We start from the raw sequence: 13,294 nt of genomic DNA, 5'->3' as shown, positions 1-13,294 counted from the left end.
AGTAACGATGATGTCTAGAATGAAATCCCTTGTTCGAGTTTCGATGTCGAGGGAGTTTCAATGGTGATTGTTTATGAGCTCGAGCGAGAGCATGGGTCCATAGGACGATGGACGGAATAGTAAATATTCAGAATTGTGAATTGCGATGCTATAATACTTGATGATGAGATATATACATATATATGTTTTGTTCTCCTTTGATAAACCTCTATAGTTCAGAGGTAGATTCCAAGCGAGATATTTTGTGGCAGTATTTTTTTCATAATGCTCTTAAATTCGTTCTTTTCTCTCCTTTTCATTTCGTGTAAGCAAAGAAGAACAACCCTTCCAAAAGTGGGGTATTGCCGAATGACTATCTATCTGTGTGATAGAAGCCTAGTGGGATACCACATGTTGTTTTATTGCTTGTCAAGTACTAAAGGTTGGCCACCATTCATACTAACTATGCAATAGAACAAGTGTTCTTAATCATAATAATCTCTCGATAAATTCTTTTACTTCTATACGATGGATCAAGCTTTCAAATATGGAAGCCGCTAGAAATGAAGTAGTATCAGTACAGTGGTATTCCGATTCTAACGCGTTCGTGATACTAAGGTTGACGTGTTTATTAAAAGGTTATAGAACGCTAGCAAGCAAAAGTGTAACCAGTATAATATTAGGTACGAAAGATAGTAACGATTACGAACTGGAAAAGAGTTGGTATTGAAAAGCAAAAGCTATAACGTTAGAAGCTATGATGAGAATCTGTGTAATAAACTTGAAGGGAATTTTGGAATGGTCACTTAACATGGATTGAGTTTCTTACAATGATAGATGATATGTCAGTATCGAGATGTCGCCTTATGAGATCTTTGAGGGAGACAATGCTGATCTCCCTTGTGTTAGAATGAAGTTGAAAAGTGCAAGATGCTTAGACCAACAGTGGTCCAAAGGACCAAGGATATAATACATCTAATCAGAGGACGGCTGGTAGTAGCCCAAGATGGGCATAAGAAGTATGCTGATTTGACAACGAAAGGACAAAGAGTATGAAGTAGGGAACCTAGTATTGTTAAAGGTATTCCCTCGGAGATGATTAATGAGGTTCGGAAAGAAAGGAAAGCTAAGTCCACGATTTGTTGGACCCTTGGATATATTAAGATGTATTGGGAAGTTATCAAATAAACTAGCCCTACCCCGAACCTGCAGCAAGTTCATAACGTGTTCCACGTATCAATGTTAAGGAAGTGTAATCCGGATGCCAGACAAATAGGGGCATATGAGCGCATAGACATGCAACCAGACGTAACCTATATGGAGCACCCAGGAAGGGTTATAGATCGAAAAGGAACAAGTGCTTAGGAGAAGGGTTATCAAACTAGTCAGAGTTTGGTGGTAGAAACACAATGTGGGAAAATTGACTTGAGAGTTAGAAAGTGCAATGCTAAGAAAGTATCCCTATTCATTTTCTATCTGATTCCGGGACGAAATCCTTTTAAGAAGGGGAGACTGTAATAACCCCAATTTTTGGACTTTTTGAAATACTGATGAACAGTAACTTTTTGCTGATGATGCTGATTAAGGAAAATTATCAGACCACATTATATAGGAGTACTGTTATGGAAATTCTAAGATCGTATTAGTATTCCATAAAGTAAATGAGTGTATGTAAAGGTCGTTGGAATTCGAATCCGGACACTTTGATTTTTCTCCAAAAATCCACCAGATACTGAAAGAATTCAGTATAAGGTAATATAATTAAAAGGATTTTTAATTAAGGATTATAAGAGAGGATCATTAAAGGATTATAAAATATTAGGAAAGATTTAGGGAAGCTAAAATAATGAGATCCCGGATATGATCCCTCAAACGGATAATGAGAACGAAAGTTAAGCGAACCGTAAAACAAATACGCAACCAAGAGATAAGGTTGTACAAGAATCCAAGGTATTATGACATCATCAAACCACAAGACAAAGACATGTGGCAAATAGATGACACAAGCAGGATGACATAAGCATGACAAGGGGTTTTGTTTTGTTGGTTGATTTTGTGCCATGTAAAATTTACCATGGTAAAAAGTTAAAACAATTTCCAAGACAAAAAGGAGAATCACTTTTTTTTGTTGAGAATTCGTAGTAACCAAGCAAATATCATAAAACACAAAAATTTGAAGTTGACTTTTGCTTCCAAGAACAAAAGCTCTCGGCCAAAATAATACCAACAACTTCAAACTGCAATATCTCCTTCAATACTCACTCAAATGTTGTGTTATATAGCTCGTTGGAAAGGTATTGAGATGGCCTACAACTCTTGTTCAAAATTCTCATCCAAATAAGCATGGTAAGACCCTCAGTTTTACAGTTCTTTCAATTGGGCTTTTAGAAACTTTAAAAACTAACTTTGTGTTCTTCATTTCTTTGGAAAGATTAAGCTTGTAGGATGTTAGATTAAGGCTCCCTAAGGCTTCCTAGAAACTTAACACCTACCAAGGAAGGTATAAAATTCAAACCCTAGACTTTACTTAATTTATTAGTAAGTTTAATGGTTGGTTTATTGAAATAAGAAGGATGGACTGTGATTATTAGTAGTTTGATTTGATTTGGAAGTATTTTGGTAATTGAAGCTTGATTATAGTTCATAGGTCTTGATTGTGGTTGTTTGAGTTGAAAAACTTGGAGGTTATGGACTGATGTGGTATGGTTTAGGTTAAGTTTTGTTGTATTGATGGTTATGAGTTGGTTGGTGGTTAATTGGAGTGGTATAAACATTGGTAATCGCGTAAATATAGCCGTCATAATACCCGTTTCATTCAACTTCTTGTACTTAGTATTCGGGACAGAAAGCTCACTGAACAATCTGTAACCTTGAAATGTTTAGCTAGATCATGTCGTAAGCTTTGTTTTGGTATGTGGTTCGCTTAGATCCGATTTACGGTTTAGGAGAAACGACTGTTTTAAGTTACAGTATTTTGCGAACGAACGGCTACCCCTCGCTTAACTTTGAAACCTTGTTTAAGGCCCTTAAAAGACTAATTGGATTACTAAACAATTATTTAAGATTAATTGGTCAGTTTTTAAAGTTCTCGCGAAAGTGTCGCCTTAAAAGTCGTAATGGTTAATTTATTAAAATTGGTGGAGCCGAGGGTACGCAAGCGATTAACGCAAATCGTTAAGCGTGTAAGTGACCGTAAGCGACCGTTAGGGTATGAGTGAGTTTTCACTAGTTTCTTAAGCGACCGTGGTCTAATTCCGGATTATGTTGTTGTTCATAGGTTATCGGATCCACTCTAAGTAAAATCTCAGTAAAATCCGTCGAGTGCTACATTTTACACTAAGTAAAATCTACTAAGGTGTGTTGTTAATGAAATCATCAAGTTCATAACATCTTCCCAACATAGACCGTTGTCTAATTCCGGATTATGTTGTTGTTCATAGTTCACCGAACCCACTCTAAGCTTAAGTCTACCCGGAACACTCAGGCAAGTATTCTACCCGTTATACTGTTGTTGTGATGTAAATATATCGATGCATTATCTTGAGATAAGTGCATGGTTGTTATTAGAAAATCTTGCGATATATTGGATATGTTGATATGATATATATATGCATGTTGTGAAATCTTTATATTTTATTATCAATTCAAATGCTTATAAACTGCATAACGTATACCCTTAGTATAGGGGACCAGAGTTGAGAATTTTTCTAAAGCGGGAGGCGATGTTCCCGAGTATATTATATATATATATAGTTTTCAAAACTATTAAACGAATAACGTTTATTCGATAGTTTTATAATATAAATGAATATTATTTTGAATATTCATTCGAGGACTTATGACTTCACTTATTTAATTTAATGAATATTATTTTGAATATTCATTCGAGGACTTATGACTCTGCTTATTTTATTAAATAACATTTTTTACTTTATTAAAGAATAATGTTTCGATATTTACCAAGTATTCGGAAAAATATTGATACGATCAAATCATTCAATATTTTTGGAAAGTTAGAGCGGATCCCAAAACTCATTTTCAAATTTAAGATCATCCTTTCGAAGGAGATTTAAATACTCGCTTACAAATCTGAGGGATCTGGCTCCGTGATGTATTTTTATATTCGCAACAAGGTTGCTATTTTGATAAAAGAGTTTTTGATTACTTACCCAACACTCGGAAGTAAAATTCTTGGAATAAGTTAATCCATTAACAGGAATCGCCAGGGAAATATCGGTGAGTTTTCCTTTCCAACTAGATACGACTTCTTGGTGGAGCCGTATCAACAAGTTTCTACTTGGGGATAGGGGGGACGAGCTTTACGTTTCAGAGTCATGGATTTCATCTAAACTAGGAGTGGCATAAGTGGTCGAGTGGTACCGGCCCAGCCTTATTATATTGGCCCAAATGGCCTGGAAGTTCCGCTAAGATGGTCCATTCCTTAGGAATCCAGTGTTCGGTTGACAAGTAAATCCGATTGTTCTCCTCTATATGTGGAAAATGGTGGGGTTGCACTACTGCGACTGATCATCGTGAGTGGTCTTCCTGGAACGGCAAACTCACGTAATGAATTCATCATCCAGTTGGATATTTCTACAACACTACCCAGAGCACTTCGATAGAAAGGCTACGGTTGGGCAATTGTTGAGTGTTGGCAGGGTCGAGTTTTAAAAATGATGTTGTCATCAAATGAAGTATCTTGTAACTTCATTTCATTTTGATGATATTTCAAAGATTGATTCTATACAAGTTTTGTCTCAGTAACTTCATCTATGGGATGAACTATTTATACCTTGAACGGTGGTAGTTCAAGTAGTATTCGAAAAAGATATAAGTATATTGGAGTATCTTGTAACTTCATCTTTCAACTTATATCTAGTTGATGAATATCTTATGCATGACAAAGATTTTCAGAAAAACATTGAGACAAGGTTAGATATATGAGATCACCTTGCAATGATATTTTTATATAGTTATAAACTGGAACTCTTTGTATATTATACATGTCAGAGGATTTCAAATATTTTGAAAAGTATATATATATATATATATATACTGAATATTTTGTGACTTCGTCGCATTAAGATATCAAACTTGGTTCATTTCTTCTTGACCAAGACTTTCATGAGCACTATGAGAATGCTCATATATTGTTAATTATTATACATATTATTTCGGTGGGCTTGTTGCTCACCCTTACTTTCTTCTTTCATCACAGAACAAAAGATAGACAAGATGAACAGGACCAAGCTCCCAATCCGCAAGCGGACAGGAAATGTTCCTGTAGTTTCCTGTAGGCAGTTGATGCCGCAGTAGCTGAGGTAGGAACTACCGATAGGCTAGGTTTTCAACTATTGATGTACAAGACTTATGTATATTATAAATTGTAAAAATGGCAAAGAAATGTAAATTTATTCAGAAACCGTTTTTAAGGTGTAATGACTTATAACTGTGGAATAAAATGACTTTTGTTATTTTGGTATTCATCTCTGGGACTATAACTTGTGGTGTGTGTGTATATTGTGTGGTCACAGTACGCAGTAGTTGGTTGTTTAATTAGATTGAGTGTTATTAAGGGAAATGGAACTCGTGACAACCCGGATCCCCGACCCCGGATTTGGGGGTGTTAAAGTTGGACCTTGGGATGTAGTATCTTGAATAACCGTTCTACAACTCTTTGCAATATGCCCAACTTTCCCACAATCGTGAAACGTAAATCCTGGATTTTCCAGATTGTATTCCGATGCATAATGACCCTTATGACCACATTTAAAACATTGAATATTCTTTTTGCATGAACCACCGTTCTTCTGTCACAGAATTTGCAATCCGCTGTTGACTTGACTGACTGAGCTGGAGTAGAAGCAACTGAGATAGTATCAGGCCTAGTCTAGGAGAAACTCTGTCCCCTGAATCTTTCACTCCTGTTTCGGCCAAATCGATTCTGAAATTTGTGATTGGATTCTCCTTAACCCGCCTTGTCTATAACACTCTCATACTTCCTTTTCTTATCACTCTCTTCCTCAACAACCAACTTTTGGTCCCTTTCCATTACTAGGGCGGCCTGAACTACTGAAAAGTATGTCTTGAGTTGCAATGCCACAACTCCTCCACGAATTTTAGGCTTCAATTTTTGTTGAAACCTTCTTGCCTTCTGAGTCTTCGTGCTTACATACTCAGGAACTAATCGGGCCAATTTTGTAAACTTGGCCTCATACTCCAACACACTTCTTTCACCTTGTTTCAGTTCTAGAAACTCGACTTCCAACTGATTCTTTAGACAATCGGGAAAGTACTTCTCCAAGAATAATTTTGTAAATCTCATTCATGAAACATGGCCTTCTCCTTCCAATGCACGAATGGATTCCCACCAATGGTTTACTTCATTCTTAAGAAAGTAGCTCGCATAATCGGTCTTAAGATCATCACTTACTTGCGTGAGGGTAAATGCCTTTTCCATTTCCTTAATCCAATTTCTGGCAACAACAGGATCCACTTCGCCCTTGAACTCTGGGGGCTTAACAGACTGAAAGATTTAAAACTAGTAGTTTGGTTTAGCTCTTCTTGTTGATGTTGTTGCTGCTGAATCTGTTGGATTAACTACAACTGTTGTCGCTGTTGCTGGCGCAACAAGTCTATAATTTCGTTTATAACTGGACCCTCCGCCAAACTACTATTATTTTCTTTAGGCTGGGTAGATTTCTTGGGTGGCATTTTCCTGAAATATAACAGGGAATTTATTCAAAAACATAACGAGAATGTATAACAAAAATATAACCATTCACGGTGCACCTGTGTCAGGATAAATGTTGCCCAATCAAAGCAGCCATGTCTTTATTCTTAGGATCTGTTTATAAAAGATATCTAGATTAGCAACACTAGCAACAATAGCAACGGTAATAGTTGCAGAATCAACAACACCGTAGAAAACTGAAATATAAAGGTACTAAACATTATAGCATGCCCTCTCAATATAACAACAACTGAGCAACCTTCCAGCACCATTAAAATACAATATTAACAAATTCCATATACCGCAGAGCTAGACGGGCTATACTAGGCACCACCCAAAAAGGGTAACTGGTAAGTCAAGTTGAACTTAAGAATGACAGACTTGGCTAACGCACTAGTCTCAGTTTCAATCAACCATCCCTCCCAAGGCGACTTCTTATCTCTTACAATTGACCCATCTTCTACGGAGTTAACTTTTCTAAAGCTTGCAACCTTCAATATTGAATCATGAATCCTCTCTACTATTTTCATTTCTGAAGTAGCAACCCAATGTAAAACTTCTATTCCTTTAGACAGTCAACTCTTGTTTACTTTCAATAACCAGGACTATTTAATTACAAAAGCTACTGACAATTCATTGCCTCGGGACTTCAAATAAAATTTCAAAGTCAAGGAATTAATGATACAAGGAGGACAAGAGAAGAAGACATAGGTATGACTGAGAGCAACCATACAAGTACATAAGATGGCTAGTCTTAGTACCGCATAACTCACAACACATACATCGGTGGCGTTCCACCAGACCCTTTTGTCACACAGACAAATAGTTAAATCATATGCACTATTTGCCCCAATCAACCGAAAGAATCACTGAGGAAGAAACAATGTTTAGATAGAAAATTCATAAATAGGAAGGGAAAATCTGATGTATAATGAGATCAATAGAACCCTAAGCTGCTTACTTCGCGCTCTTAACCTTCTCACAGGAAAAATAAGCAACTTATGGTATAGTAAACAATTACTCTGGAAACAAAATACATCTCAAGAAAGAAGTATAAGGATTCAAAGATACAAACCACAGTTCTGATCCATATACTTCACGAAACCTGGATGTCATAGCAGCCACCAACTATTATTATACTATACGAACTCACCGAGGTCACACACTTGGTCCAGTAACATTCCTTGACATAGAAAATGTGATATTTAGAAATAATGTTGGCGTCTCTTCAGCTGACACATCAAAGGCCCGCTCAAACACTGAACTCTCGCGATCAGACTCGTTTTCTCGAGAGGGATATCTAAACCTCTATCGGCATTGCCAACGATACATATATACGAAGGAGAACTATTAAAAGCTAGGGCAGTTCCATCCAATCCTCAACAGGCATCAGGGTTTTACCTTAGAAACCCTCGACTAAACTCTGAGACTCGCTCATCTGATTGAGTTGCTGACTTACACCTTTATGTAACCTCTTCTACACTCTTTTGACTGTATTCCTAACCTAAATCAGGAACTCAAACCTGTAGCTCTGATACCCACTGTGACAACCTCAACCCCGGGGTCAGGAGTTGACGTCACCAATATTAATAATAATAAACATAATATAATCCAAAACATTAATAATACAGAATCATGACCCCTTTACCAAGACCTTTTCTGGGTTTAAGTATGATTTAGGTTACAACTATTACAAAACCGAATTACAACAAACCATCCTGACACAACTATCTTAATATAGCAACTCCTCAACAGACCATCCTTGGTCCAACACAACTACCTCAGAGGAGCTTGGTACGAATGGAACTGGAACTCTGCCCTGACTAAGATGAAAGAATCTTCTAAGCATCTACAATATATATATACATAATCTTCTGCAAGGGTGAGCAATCAATTGCTCAGCAGTACCACTATATGCATAACAAGTAAAACGATTTAAAGTGAAGCAGTTATAGGAACAAAATTCATAACTTGTTAGAAAGCAAGTAAAACATGTATAACTGGATATTCAAAACTAGCATGCTCTATAAAATAAAATCAATAGTCGTGTGCTGTGTATAAATACCAGATTTCAATTTTAGCATGCTATTTCCATTTTCAAATCATTCGTTCCCTTACAGGAACCAAAAAACCATCTGTCACGTTACGGGGACTACAAAATCGTTTGTTCCATTACTAGAACCACAATCACTTGTTCCGTTACTGGAACCTCAATCACTTGTTCCGTAACTGGAACCACAAAACCACAATCAGATATGTATTGGATGTTATCTAGGGACGGCTGAACAGGCCTCCACAAAAATTATCTAGGATAGTTGGCCGGACTATTATACAAAATGTCTAGGAAAGCTGATCGGGATTTCACAGAAAATAACTGGATCCGCAGAGACTAGCTAGGTCTCTAATTAACTATGCTGGACTAATCGGTTATGTAATGCACGCAACCGAATTAGCCACTTACATAACGTTATCCAATATTTGATTTTTTTTATCCAGTTTCAAAATCACTTTTACCTATCTCTTGTTAAAATCAATTCTGTCACAACACACTATTCAAAACCTCTTCTCCATTTTTAATCACATTTTAGAGATGGGTACTTTCAGAAGTTACTTCTCCCCAAAACATATATTTAACAACATTTTCAATCACAAGGGATACGTAACTTAAAATGTTCCTGTTCCTGTTCGAAAGTAAAACAATATTTCATTCATATATACTGAACCATCATATTATGGTCAGGGATACTTGCCTTGCAGAGCTTTACAACTATTTCTGATTGACCTTGAACCGATTTGGATGCTTGGCTTTAACACCTAACTATTAGACTATTCTGGATCTGACCTCAACGCTCAGGTCCTTCACTTGGAACCTTGCTAAGCTTGTCGACTGATCACTAGGGTAGCTTTAGTCCAACATCAATTCTCGAATCCTTCTACTAGCACCTACAGAGTCGAACTACCCTATGTTAGACACCAAATTATGCTTGACATATCCTCGCTAACAAATCTACCCATTCTATATCCAATCCCGACTCATAATTATACAGATTATAATAACATACGCAACAATTAGGGTTCACGTTCTAGGAATCGGTTCGGTGTTCATTTTCAGAGAATACGTATAATCGTCATTTTATGAAATTAGGGTTATTGGTTTTGGCAAAATATTTCATCACATCGTACAATCAAGTTTCGTATAAAATACATATGTATTTATATAGTCGTTTGACATCCCGAAAATCACTGGATACGCTCCCGTATTTCCTGTAGTTCGATTTCCCGGAAATCGGACAGCGTCTCCTTTGTTTATCGGACTACCTATCGAAGTAATTCGACTGTCCCAATTCACAACAATACCAATCAACATTTACAATCACAATCCCAATAATCTCGAATAATATTTAACTACCATTTCACTTTGAGCTTCTAAATAAAATTTATACGTTTATTATTTATTTACATTAGGACTCAGAACCGCGTCATCACAGTCCATCGTCGGCTCGCCGAGGCTCATAGCCGATGGCGGCAAAATTTATTGTACCCGATTTTTCGGTTTCCAAATAAATTCCAACGATTAATTATTTTTCGCATAAAAATTATATTTATATCACGAATATTCACTCAAGTAATTTCATGCATAAAAATAAAATAAAAACCCAATCAATAATTATGGGACTAATTAGCACAGCAATCGACTCACACCAATACAGCACAAACTGCGCCTCACGCGCTAACACACAGCCACGCAGATTGAAACAAACGCACCCTTAAGCACATACATATACATAGGATATATATACATACAAAACGGAAATAACAAGGACAACCAATGGCCGAAAAAAGCGGCGATGTCGGCCGAGAAATAAGAATTCGGCGACGGGAATCACCACGAACATGGAAGAGAAAGGGAAAAAGAAATTGAGAGGAAGAAAATAGAGGATGACAGGGAGTTTAAATGAATAACCGGGAGAGGGCGAGACGTGCGTGAGAGATTTGAAGAGAAGGGGATGGAGCCGCCGGGGAAGAATATAACAGGCGGTAAGCACGGTTGTGTTTATCTCTCCTCCTTATTTGTTTTTTATATATATAAGAATTATGACTGCAATTTCTTCTGCTGCCACACAAAATTGCCAAAATGATACGTGTCCCTTTTTTTTATAAAAACTGGACACGTGCCCTGATATCCCTGTAAACCGAATTCTGATTCGTTCTTTCAATTTAAACGAACCAAGTTGGCCATAAAATAAACTCGGAAAATTATTAAAACAGTCTTAAAATTTCCTAAACATCCCGAAACTAATAAAATAAAATTTTCATAATTTTTAAAGCATCTTTGAAACAGACGACATACCCGCAATTCGAAATTAAGGGACCGAGGTGCACATAAAATAATTTTAGAAAATTACGAGAATAGTCTTAAAATGTTAGAAATATCCCGAAGTAAATAAAAACATAAGTTTCCTAATTTTAAAACAGTTTTCGAAATACAATTTATACCCGCTTTTATCAATTAAATGAATCGACGCGCGGGTGAAATTATTCAAAAAAATTCCAAAATAATTTTAAAATTCTCAGAATAATCCAAACTTAATAAAATACGAGTTTCATAATTTTTGAGACACTTTTGAATTTAATACTGAATTTACACTTAAATGCAACCAGAAAATTATTTCGGAATAAATAATTAATAAAATATTGATTTTTAAATTTTATAAATTCCCGAAAATAATTATTGTAATTATAAAATCATAAAAATAATTTTAGAGACCATCCAAATATTTATGAAAATAAATCTGCCATAAAACCACTTTTAAAAGTGAAAACAATTCAGTACAACTCAACATCAAATATGCGAACAACCCGGTACACCATAAATCACACATAGATAATAATAATAATAATAAGACTACACATAGCTGATAGAAGCTATACATATATTTTATTTATTTAATTATTCAATAATTACATATTTAAATAATACTAAAGATATTCGAGTCCTTATAGTTTGTGAGAGCAAGGGTAAAGGGCTGGTAGCTGAAAATGAAGAACAGTTGAGCCAAGAAGACATGGACGACATAGATGAGCATCTTGCTTTTCTATCCAGGAGATTTACCAAGCTCAAATTTAAGAAGAATTTAGGAGCAGCTAAGTCAAACATAAACATGGTTGATAAGTCTAAATTCAAGTGTTTCAAATGTGGCTTGGCAGGTCATTTTGCTAGTGAGTGCAGAAAGCCTGATTCTGGTAAAAAGAAGTTTGAGCTTGTTGATTATAAGCATAAATACTTTGAGTTGCTCAAGCAAAAGGAAAAGGGCTTTCATTATACAAGAAAATGATTGGGCTGCAGATGGATTGGAAGAGGATGAAGATACAAACTATGTCAACCTAGCCCTAATGGCCAAATCAAATGAAACAGAGACAAGTTCATCAAGCAATCAGGTAATCACAACTAACCTAGCTCATTTATCTAAAGCTGAGTGTAATGATTCCATAATGACATGTCTACTGAATTATATCATATGCGTGTTACACTCAAGTTTCTCACTAAAGAAAATAATAAAATTAAAGAGAACAATGTGTTTTTAAATGAAAGAAACAATGTGCTGGAGACTCAATTTGTTGAGTTTGAGAAATTGAAAATTGAATGCAAGATTGCTAAGGATGAACTAACTGAATCCTTAAAAAAATAGGAGATTTTAAGAAAGCAACTTGAACGAGAACAGGAAGTAATTAAGGCATGGAAATCATCTAGAGATGTCCATGCTCAAATTACTAACTTCAAGGTATAGAATCATTTTGTGATACAGCCTGAAAAAAGAAAAAGGAGAAGCTCGATTCCAATCTGGTTGAAGGACTTTCAACGGATGTGGTTTCGACGGATGATGAAAATTATCCGTCGAATAATCAAAAAGATTATCCGTTGAAAGACAATGAGCCACTTCCGTTGAATGTAAGTAAGCCAGTTAGCAAAACTAAGCTAACTAAGTTAAATGATAACTATGGATCAGTTTCTAAAAACTTTGTTCCAGGAGAATCAAGTCAAGTGAGAAAAGAAAAGAGAGTCAATGTTGGTAATCTGTCTATCAATCAATTGAATGACATATTAGAAAAGATTGTGGTTAAAACAGAATCAAAAAGGAAAAATAATAGAAATGGGAAGGTAGGAATTAACAAACATAACAACTACACACCTGATAAATATGCACCAAGAAAAATATGTGTTAAGTGTGGTAGTGTTAATCATTTGTCTGTTAATTACAAACCTGCTAAGCCTGCACCCATGTCTGCACCTCCCTCTTTTCCAAATATGACTAACATGCCAGCCATGCCTATGAATGCTTTGCCTGCACTGAACATGAATGCACAATATTCTATATGCCTTTTTCACCTAATCTTTATTATGGTGCATTTAGTATGCCTCAAATGCCATTTAGCATGCATTACTGGAATAACATGGTTGTACATAGCATGCCCTTTTCTGTTAATCAAAATGTGCATGACAATTCTGCTTCAGTGAATGGTTTCAAAGGTCCAACTCAAATGACTAAGGATGAATCTGAAATACCCAAGTCAAATGAGGTC

Source organism: Apium graveolens, chromosome 3 (genome assembly GCF_009905375.1).
Source record: "Apium graveolens cultivar Ventura chromosome 3, ASM990537v1, whole genome shotgun sequence".
In the NCBI taxonomy this organism is placed as follows: domain Eukaryota; kingdom Viridiplantae; phylum Streptophyta; class Magnoliopsida; order Apiales; family Apiaceae; genus Apium; species Apium graveolens.
Note: the sequence above shows the minus strand (reverse complement) of the source record.